At 40.5% G+C, this 10,868-nt stretch overlaps 1 pseudogene; it reads right to left on the bottom strand.

The window, feature by feature from the left end:
• Positions 1 to 10,160: 10,160 nt before the first annotated feature.
• LOC133762702 (U2 spliceosomal RNA) lies at positions 10,161 to 10,317 on the bottom strand (annotated as a pseudogene).
• Between the last annotated feature and the right edge of the window lie 551 nt (positions 10,318 to 10,868).

Raw genomic sequence — 10,868 nt, 5'->3', positions numbered from 1 at the left:
GATCTTGCATCTGCAGGTTCACTCCCCAAGTGGCTGCAACTGCCAGCACTGGGCTGGGCTGGATCCAGGAGCCAGGAGCTTCTTCTGGGTCTCCCACATGGGTGCAGGGGCCCAAGGACTTGGGACATCCTCCACTGCTTTCCCAGGCCAGAGCAGAGGGCTGGATTGGAAGAGGAGCAGCTGGGACTAGAACCGGCATATGAGATGCTGGTACTTAAGGCAGGGCGTTAACCTGCTGTGCCACAGTGCTGGCCCCTGCTCCACTTCTGATCCAGCTCTCTGCTATGGCCTGGGAAAGCAGTGGAAGATGGTCCAGGTCTTTGGGCCCCTGCATCCACGAGGGAGTCCCAGAAGAAGCTCCTGGATTCAGATTGGCACACCTCTGGCTGTTGAGGCCATCTGGGGAGTGAACCAGTGGATGGAAGACCTTTCTCTATCTCAGCCTCAGCTCCAGCCTCAGCCTCTCTGTAGCTCTGCCTTTCAAATAAGTAAATCTTAAAAATCAGAGAAGATGCTTTTTTGAAAACTGCCATTTCCTTAGAGGGCAAGTCCTTCTGAATGTCGAATCCCCTTTGTCTTCACTGACAGTGAAGAGTTGACAGGGACCTAGAGGGAAAGTGACTCAGCCATTTTAATTGGAAATACTTAGGCATTTTTCTGTTGAGTTTGGGTGCCATACATAAAACTACATTAAAAGTGAAAATTGGGGAATCCTAGACACTTTTCATTCAGGTTGATGTTTCCTGTTAATAACATTGTCTCATTTGGACACTGATACTCAAAGCCACTGAACAGCTGGGAATTAGAGGAAGTGATCTTCTCCTGCAGAGCTTGGCTTAAGACACCTTCCCTGCATTTCTGAACCCATGTACAGTGACACGAAGTATGGAGCTGTGGTTGAGGTTCTAAGATACCTATAGGTGAATGGTTGAAATAATCTCACAAAGAGCATCACTCTGCTCACACTTCTGTAATAAATACAGATACCAGGTTTATTTTTCAAGTCCCGTGAACTACAGAAAATTGACTACTTGGAGGTCATCTGTTAGAAAGTGGGAGATCGGCCGGCGCCGTGGCTCAACAGGCTAATCCTCCGCCTTGCGGCGCCGGCACACCAGGTTCTAGTCCCGGTTGGGGCACTGGATTCTGTCCCGTTGCCCCTCTTCCAGGCCAGCTCTCTGCTATGGCCCGGGAAGGCAGTGGAGGATGGCCCAAGTGCTTGGGCCCTGCACCCGCATGGGAGACCAGGAGAAACACCTGGCTCCTGGCTTCGGATCAGCACGATGAGCCGGCCGCAGAGGCCATTGGAGGGTGAACCAACGGCAAAAAGGAAGACCTTTCTCTCTGTCTCTCTCTCACTGTCCACTCTGCCTGTCAAAAAAAAAAAAAAAATGGGAGATCGAAAGTCCCATGTAGATGACCTGTTTCCACTCTGTCTGATATGCTTTATTAGTTTGTCACCGATGCCCCACCACCATTTCTTTCTCTTTCCACTCCAGTGACATGGGCAATAAAGACATCCTGTCATGTGTGCAAAGGTGTGGATATATAGTCCTGGGTGCTCCAAGTTTAGGCCACTTTTGTCCTTTCGTAGCTACATACATCCTTTCCCTTTTGCGTAGCCGCATTGGCAGAGAAAGGTAACAGCAACTTTGACTCCTTTTCTGTCTTTTGGGGTTGATAATGGTAATTGTGGTCATACATTGCATCCTGTTCATCTTATGGAGGTGATCACAATTCAGATAAAAAGCAAATGCCAAAACACAGCTATAAGCACTGACTCAGGGAATGGATGTGTTGATTTTCTTGACTGTGGTCATCATTCTCTGTGTATAAATACATCATGTTGTATCCCTTAAATGTATAATATTTTTATGAAAAGATGGAAAGCAATTCTACCAAACACAGTAAACACAAAGTGAGGGAAGGAGAATGACAAAGAATGATCTCTTGGTCATTTAACTCGTGAATTTGGACCAACTCCTTGGTCATACCAGGTTTCAGTTAACCTCTGTCAGGTGCTGTGAGTTCTCAGTACTCCAGATATGGGAATTATCTGGAGTGAAGAGTTGGGTAAAAAGGAGAGCCTCCTTTCATGTGTGTGACAGTGAAATGATCAAATCTGTAGCAGCTTGAACATAGTTAATGTAGAATTGGATGATGCTTCAAAAATGTTACATGGATATATTCTTTATTTGATCTTACTTCTCCTTTTAATGGAGGAGTATACAGGATAAAAAAATGGAGATCTAGAAATACATCACCCTTTCAGAATGCCTTAACATACTGTATAAGATAATTACTTTGGGTTAAGAGGATTTTATTTTTCCAATCCATTTCTCTGCTAATGGTTTGGGAAAAGTAGTGAAAGATGGCCCAATGTCACCTTCGTGGGAGACCTAGATGAATCTTCTGGTTTTGGCTTCAGCTACCCCCTTGCCCAGCTTTTTATTTAAAAATTGTTATATAATAGGGATTATATTCAGTATGCTTTTGAAGCATTGTCATACTCACTTGTATTTTGTTTGCTGTGGTTTGACCATGATTTGGCTCATGGACTCAAGCAAGACTTGCTGCCCTAATGTCAGAAGTTAATGGCAGTGAGAGGGTGGGAACTTAATCCAGTTAGGGTGTCTGGAAGGAGGGTTCAGTGGGAGGCCCCCAGGATATTGGAGGCACGCGCCATCTGAAAGTAATTCTCAGAGGGTTGTTAAGACACCTGAGTTCGGCTGAACTGCTCCCTTGGCTTCCAGGCTGGCTATGTGGTTGTTCCTCAGCACGTGCTCCACCGTTCTAAAGACAGTGGGGCCACCTGAACTTCGACTTGAACCTCCTGAACTACAAGCCAAAATAAACTTGTTTCCTTCCTAAGTAGGCTGTTTCAGATGTTTTGTTTTAGTAACAAATTGACTAACTGTTACACATTTGTCCGCATGCAAATATGATATTTAAAAAACTGATGTATTGAGAAATTTTATATAGTTGAATAATTTAACATAACACTGGGATTTTTAAACTTATGTACTTGAAAGGCAGAGTTAGAGCGAGAGTGAGAGATGTTAAATCCACTTGTTCACTCCCCAAATGGCCATAACTGCTGGGTCTGGGCCAGGCATTAGGCAGGAACCAGGAGCTTGTTCCAAATGCCCATGTGGGTACAAGGGCTGGACTTGGGCCATCTTTTGCTGCTTTCCCAGGCCATTAGCAGGGAGCTGGGTCTGAAGTAGAGTAGCCAGGTGTCAAACTAGTAGCCATATGGGATGCCCGCATTGCAGGTAGTTTAACCTGTTACCCCACAATGTGGTATATATACACAATGGAATACTACTCAGCTGTAAAAAAAGAAATCCTGGTTTTTTTTTTTGCAATAAAATGAATACAACTGGAAACAAATATAATAGGATTATGCTTTCTATTATTATTTGGCTATATAATTCATCCCAATTTTATTTTTTAAAAGCTTTTATTTAATGAATGCGAATTTTACAGGTACAACTTCAGGAATATAGTGGTTCTTCCCCCCCCCCCCATACCCACCCTCCCACCCCAACTCCCATTCTACCTCCTAATCCCTCTCCTATTCCATTCTTCATTAAGATTCATTTTAAAGTAACTTTAAATACAGAAGACCAATTCTATCCTATGTAAAGATTGCAGCAGTTTTGCATCCCTCCCCCCGCTCATAACTTATATAGTACTGTTTGAGAACAAGTTTGGCTGTTAATTCTCATAGTACAACTCATTAGCAGCAGAGATCCTACATGGGGAGTAAGTGCACAGTAAATTCTGTTGTTAATTTAACAACTGGCTCTTCTGTGATGTCAGTGATCACCCAATGCTCTTGCTATGAGCTGCCAAGGCTATGGAAGCCTTTTGTGAACACAAACTCCGTTAGTATTTAGATTAGGCCATAAGCAAAGTAGAAATGCTCTCCTCCCTTCAGAGAAAAGTACCTCCTTCTTTGGTGGCTTCTTTCCACTGGGGTCTCACAGACATCCTTCTTATAGGCTATTTTTTGCCACAGTGTCTTGGCTTTCCATGCTTGAAAAGCTCTCATGGGCTTTTCAGCCACATCTGAATGCCTTAAGGGCAATTCATCCCAATTTTAATGATTTCAGACAGGTGTGTCTTTGCTGTGTTTATTTCTGTAGTTTTCTATCTTCTTCATTGTCAAAATTCCATATGCCATTTTTTAGTCTTCTCAGTAAATATCAGTCTCCACGTTCCTGCTCAGTCTCTTTCTTCCTTACTGATTTTCCCTGTCTCTCATTTTTTCTACAGGTCTCTTGTGAACTTGGTAACAACTTTTTTTTTTTTTTTTATTCAGTAGTGTATTTGGCTGATTTCTCTGATTCTGGGAATTGAGCCTTATAGATAATAATCTTTAGTAAATGTAGGGGTCTTTAATTTTCATGATGAAAAAACTGTGACCTGTTTTCAGATGGCTGTATCTGATATTAGAAGTCTCTGATAAAATTGAAAAGTATATTCAGATCCATGGGAAAAGAGACTGTCTCAACACATCATAGAAATAGAAAACATTCTCAGTAATCATTCCTTGAGTAAAGGAAGACTTCTGGAAAATTCCTTCAGAAAATTCCAAATTTGTTTGGTTGAAAGGTCCTAAAGCTAAGGACTTGTTTATTAGACTTTTGAAAGTCTAAGAGCACATGAACATTTCCCCCAAAGGATAGCATGATCTGGAAACTTAGCAGAGGAAAACGAAGATAACAAGTTTGGTTAATCACACGTTGCGAGTGGTCAGTTTTAGCAAACACTTGACTTCATTTTTCTGAAATGCAGTGTTTTACTTAGCTGAAAACATTGGCGAATGGAAAGTGTTTGGAAATTAATGCCAGTTGAATAATTATTTAATAAACCAATGATCAAGTTATTATTGGAGATGTACTACGTGCACAGCACATCCCAGGTGGTATGAAGAAAGTGGCATTCAAGTTACAATATGTTGTTGCTACCCATGGGACATCTTGCTGTCAGATTACAACTGTTTGCTGTCAAAAAAAGGTAGCTCATTTTAAAACAACTGTCGTGTATTTTTTTTTTTTTCAGCTTGTATATGGGCACTGGAGATAGCAGGAAAAAGCAGGACTGTGGTAAAGCAGTGTAGTTGAAGACAAATAATTCCTCTAAAGAGGAACTACTGATGAACAAAAGTCTCACTAGAACAAAACAAGAGAGAGAGGCAGTATGAAGGGTTTTTGATTTTCCTTATGGGGAATAGCAATTAAGAAGTTAGAAACCTACAATAAACACCACTAAGACATACCAGTCTTTCTTTAAAGGGTCAGCTATTCTCACAGCTTCCTCCAGGAACCAAAGAAGTGTGAGACAAAGAATGCCTATAGGAAAATAATTTTTGGTGTTTCTAGCAATGCCAGATAAATAAAATACTCTGAAATAGCCTTAACATGGAATGCATGCAAATCTTACATGCAATATTAGCTAAATTCTTTAATGCCAGTATTAAGCCCAGAAGAAATTTGAGAGATTAGCAAGAGCCAAATGATGATGAGTAACTTGAAAATTAAACTGGAATGGAACTCTAAAATGCATGTGTTCTTTGGGGTTTGGTGAGTTATTATAGATCTTAGGCACAAAGGAATGTGAGTAGTGAGTGTGAGGAGAAGAGGTTTTGGGAGTGTGATAAAGGGGAATTCCAGTTTAAAAATCTCCCCAAATTCTGAGCTTCTTCAAGGTCTGCATCCTTGAACATAATGCAACTTCTGCCATTGTCTGAAGATGTTGACAGGCAAGCTTGTCTTTTTGGCTTATATTTTAGAAGAATTAAAACAATCTGTGAAAATTTGTTATCCCAATCTTCATATGGGTTTTAAACATAAAAAATATAAAAAACATAAACAGTATTAAAAATGGTTTTGGGGGTTGGTGTAAAATTTTTATATGCATACTTTTGCCCATAGAGGCAGTCCAATGAAACCTTTTCTTCTAGTGATGTGATTTCCAATGTATTATAACATTTATAAAATTATTAATGCATAAGTTATATAGATATAATGGGGTATTACAATATTTAGGAACAAACACATTTTAAAAATGAATTACAGAGGCAGAGACAGAAAAAGAAGGGAGAGAGAAAAAGGAGAAGGAAAAATGAAGCTAGAAAGGGAGGAGGAGGAGAATGAGAAGGCAGGAAGGAGGAAGGGGAAGAGAAGGAAAAGGAGGAAGAGAAGTGGAGTTGATGATGATGTTATCCTATCCCCTGGCTTATTCCTCAAATGCCAATAATGGACATTGCTGGGGGGCCAGACAGGAACTGAGAACTCAATCCAGATCTCCTATGTGAGTAGCATGGGCCCAATAACTTCAGCTGTCACTTCTGCCTCCTAGGGTGTGTGCTAGCAGCCAGTCAGAGTCAGGGACTGGTGCCTGGTCTGAAACCCAGGTACTTGGAAATGGGATGTGGTTGTCTTAACTGCTAGGCTAAGTGTCTTCCCATGCAATAGATTTTTGACATTCTTGGGCATGTTGTTAGATATTGTAGAATTAGCTAACTAGTGCTTACTATTGTAGAACTTTTTATGTGGTTTAACATGTTGCGTTTTCCTGAGGTGCTTTATTTCAAGTTTTACCATTTAGTCATCACCATGTTATCTTAGTATCATAGTACTCATAAAACCCTCTATACCAGGCTGACAAATATGCTCATTTTGCTTTAGCTGTTTTCTTCCACATTTGTGCTATGATTTGAAATACAATACAGTGACCTATGCAGTATTTGCAAATGAGCCCTGGGTTTCCTGGCCTGTAAAGAGGCAGTAGTTGCCTGGAATTGGTAACCAGAAGAGCTGAATCATGGTCTTTGTGGTGTTAATGCATAATACTTTCTACTGTGTTGAAACATTCGTGACCTGCTTTCACTTTCTGATCAACTTTTCTCCTCTCTGAGAAATTTATAGATGTTTTGGTGTAATCTCCAGTTTTCTTTTTTTTTTAATAGAAAGCTTTTATTTAATAGATAAAAATTTCATAAGTACAACTTTTGGATTATAGCAGTTCTCCCCGCCCCCCCCCCCAAACACCCCACCTCCTACTCCCTTCCTATCCCATTCTTCATTAAAATTCATTCTTAATTATCTTTATATATAGAAGATCAACTCTATACTAAGGGAAGATTTCAATAGTTTGCACCCAGACAGACACACAAAGTATAAAGTACTGTTTGAAGATTAGTTTTACCATTAATTCTCATAGTACAACACATTAAGGACAGAAGCCCTATGTGGGGAGCAAGTGCACACTGACTCCTGTTATTGATTTAACAATTGACGTTCTTGTTTATGGCGTCAGTAATCTCCCAAGGCTCTTGTCCTTACCAGCTGCCAAGACTATAGAAGCCTCTTGAGTCCACAAATTCTAACCTTATTTAGACAAGGCAGTAATCAAAGTGAAAGTTCTTTATTCCCTTCAGAGAAAGTTACCTCCTCCTTTGATGGCCCCTTCTTTCCACTGGGATTTCACTCAGATCTTTCATGATGGTCATTTTTTGCCACAGTGTTTTGGCTGTCCATGCCTAAGATGCTCTCCTGGGCATCTTAGCCAGATCCAAATGCCTTAAGGGCTGATTCTGAGGCCAGAGTGCTGTTCAGGGCATTTTTCATTCTGAGTCTGCTGTGTGGCCTGCTTTCCATGTTGGATTGTTCTCTCCTTTTTAATTCTATCAATTATTATTAGCAGACACTTGGTCTTATTTATGTGATCGCTTTGCCATTTAATCCTATTTTTATGATCAGTTATGAACTTAAAATGATCACTTTAACTAGTAAGATGGCATTGGTACCTGCCAATTTAATGGGATCTGGAGTTCCATAGCAAGTTTTTAGCTTTACTCTTAGTGGTAAGTCTGAGGGAACATGTGCCGAATTGTACATCTTCTCCCTTATTCCCATTCTTTTTTTTTTTTTTTTTGACAGAGTGGACAGACAGAGAGACAGAGAAAGGTCTTCTTTTTTGCCGTTGGTTCACCTTCCAATAGCCGCCGCGGTCGGCACGCTGCGGCTGGCATACCGCACTAATCCGATGGCAGGAGCCAGGTGCTTCTCCTGGTCTCCCATGGGGTGCAGGGCCCAAGCACTTGGGCCATCCTCCACTGCACTCCCGGGCCATAGCAGACAGCTGGCCTGGAAGAGGGGCAACCAGGCAGAATCCGGTGCCCCAACTGGGACTAGAACCCGGTGTGCCGGCACCGCAGGCGGAGGATTAGCGTAGTGAGCCACGGCGCCGACCGACTACTAAATTTTTTAAAACATATTTACCAGAATCAAAATTTTAATGTAGGAGTAGCCTTTGTGGGTATTTGTTTCAATAATTATTTTTTATTTTGTCTATCATACTGATTGGTTTGTTATTGTCATTTGGAATTAGCATATAAACTTTGTGTATATTTGTGCTCATGACAGAAGAAATCTGTCATCAAAACTTAGGTTCTTAGGCAAATGATGAGAATGCCACAATCACATAATTGATCTACAGCCTTATTTTCTCTGTACAATGATTTTCAAGGAAACAAAGTTTTATGACATAATGACAGCAGAACATCAAAGTTATACACAAACTTAGCATCAACTAGACTGGTGTGAGGATTGAAGCATGAATAAAAAGAGTAAATGAATACTTTGATAGAAAGGCATGCTGGGGGCCGGTGCTGTGGCTCACTTGGCTAATCCTCTACCTGTGACACCGGCACCCCGGGTTCTAGTCTAGGTTAGGGTGCCGGTTCTGTCCCGGTTGCTCCTCTTCCAGTCCAGCTCTCTGCTGTGGCCCAGGAGTGCGGTGGAGGGTGGCCCAAGTGTTTGGGCCCTGCACGCGCATGGGGGACCAGGAGGAAGCACCTGGCTCCTGGCTTCGGATCGGTGCAGCACCAGCCTAGTGGGCATTTGGGGAGTGAACCAACAGAAGGAAGACCTTTCTCTCTGTCTCTCTCTCACTGTCTATAACTCTCTCTGTGTCTCTCTCTCACTGTCTAACTCTGCCTGGAAAAAAAAGGCATGCTGGGAAAGCAATGGAGAAAAATTTGCATAATAGAATTACGTGTTAGTGATCCTTTGTCCAGACTTAGCTATGTCTAAGCTCTAGGGAGCAAGGGACCATGAGTACACACTGAAAGAATGATTGGTGTGAATAATCCTTGTGAAAGTTATGAAAGCAAAGGGACATTTCATGAAAAAGTGAGAAAGCAGTTTTGTGACCCGAAGGTCATTCTTGAAGGGATTCTCAAATCAGCAGGTAGCTTCTGTGCCATGAGATCTGGTCATACGTATCAAGAGAGCGCTATCCATTGTGAGAGGAAGCACAATGGTGACAAATGCCTTCAACTTCACATCAAAGACAATACCCAGAAACTGAGGTTGGAACAAAAATGAGACCTCAGTGTTGAAGTTCTGAGTCTTATTTTCTATTTTCATTATAATTAATTTTTAATAGTTTCAATATGATTTATAGATACAAGTCGAAGAACATAATGATATTCCCCTCCTCCCATCCTTTCTCCCTCCTGCCCTTCTTTCTTCTACCTTTTTTAGTTTTTGAAATAACATTTTAAATATGTATTACAGTAAAAAGGCTTAATACGTCACCAAATGAGAAGTTTAACAAGTAAAAAGCACAAAGACTCTAGTGGGAATATAGAAAATGGTAATAAGCAATAATAGATTGTATAAATAACCATTTTGCATATACAGTTATTTTGTCTATTAATCATTCATAATTTCTTTCAATGACATATAACCAATAACAGTGTAACATCTAAGATTTTCTGTGTGGTTATAACAAGTTCATTTAGACTTTAGGCCATTTCCTCTTAACAGTTTATGCATAAGAATAACTTTATGCAGATTGCAATGCAAATAATTACATATGACATTTTTTACCTTGTAGATTGTTACTGGTTAGAGCTATTTTAGATGCACGTGCAGAAACTATATTTGAATTAGCTAAAGGGATAATTATTGGCCTAAAGAAATGCAGAAAGGGAGGGTGTGTTTGGCTACATGGGCATCTGTAAGTAGGAGATTTGCTACCCCTCTCCACACCTCTTTACCGCTCTATACCAGTTTTCATGCTTCTCCCAACTCTCATTTGCTTAATATAATTGATTATTTACACTTTGGAAAAAGTTCATAGAATTTTTTACCCTACATATGTACACACACAGATAAATCCCTGATCCTCAAGAATTCTTCTTTCTCCATGCTATCCTGTTCAAAGTAAGTAAATAGTACAAAATACACACATATTTAGATACTACACTTGATCTTAGCCAAAAGGCTGAGAAGTGATTATATACATATTGAGTTAGTGCTTTATGAAACCTGAGAGTGCATATGTGTGCTTTCATGTGCCTGCACAAAACCTTGGAGGGGTGAATGTGGGACTGGTAATCGTGACTGTTCTGCGAAGCAGTGGCTTGGTGTGAGCAGGAGAGAAGGCATTCCCTTTTTTATGCTCTATAGCTGTGCTTTGCTTAATCCCAATATACCAAAATAATGCATTTTTTTTGTTACATGCTTACAAATTGCATAGCTTTGTAATTTCTTGGGTAGTTTTAAATTCCAAAAATAGACCCAACACAAAATAAAAAGGGGCTTAAAATGGGAATAGAATTCATAATGCAAAAATGGAAGCATATGAACATTTTTTCAGTAGATTTTTAACCAAACACAAAGTGTAAGAAATGTGGATATGCATGGTGTTGCCTCACTGGTTGTCATGGTGATAATATCTAATTTGTTCCATATTTTCTATCCAACTAATGTGTGATGCTACCAGAGGCTTGCATCTAGCTTGTTGGGCCTTCTGGAAGAGATTGACAAATTCATGGAGAGACAAAC

Source organism: Lepus europaeus, chromosome 6 (assembly GCF_033115175.1).
Source record: "Lepus europaeus isolate LE1 chromosome 6, mLepTim1.pri, whole genome shotgun sequence".
NCBI lineage: Eukaryota > Metazoa > Chordata > Mammalia > Lagomorpha > Leporidae > Lepus > Lepus europaeus.
This window is presented reverse-complemented; position numbering and strand designations above follow the sequence as displayed.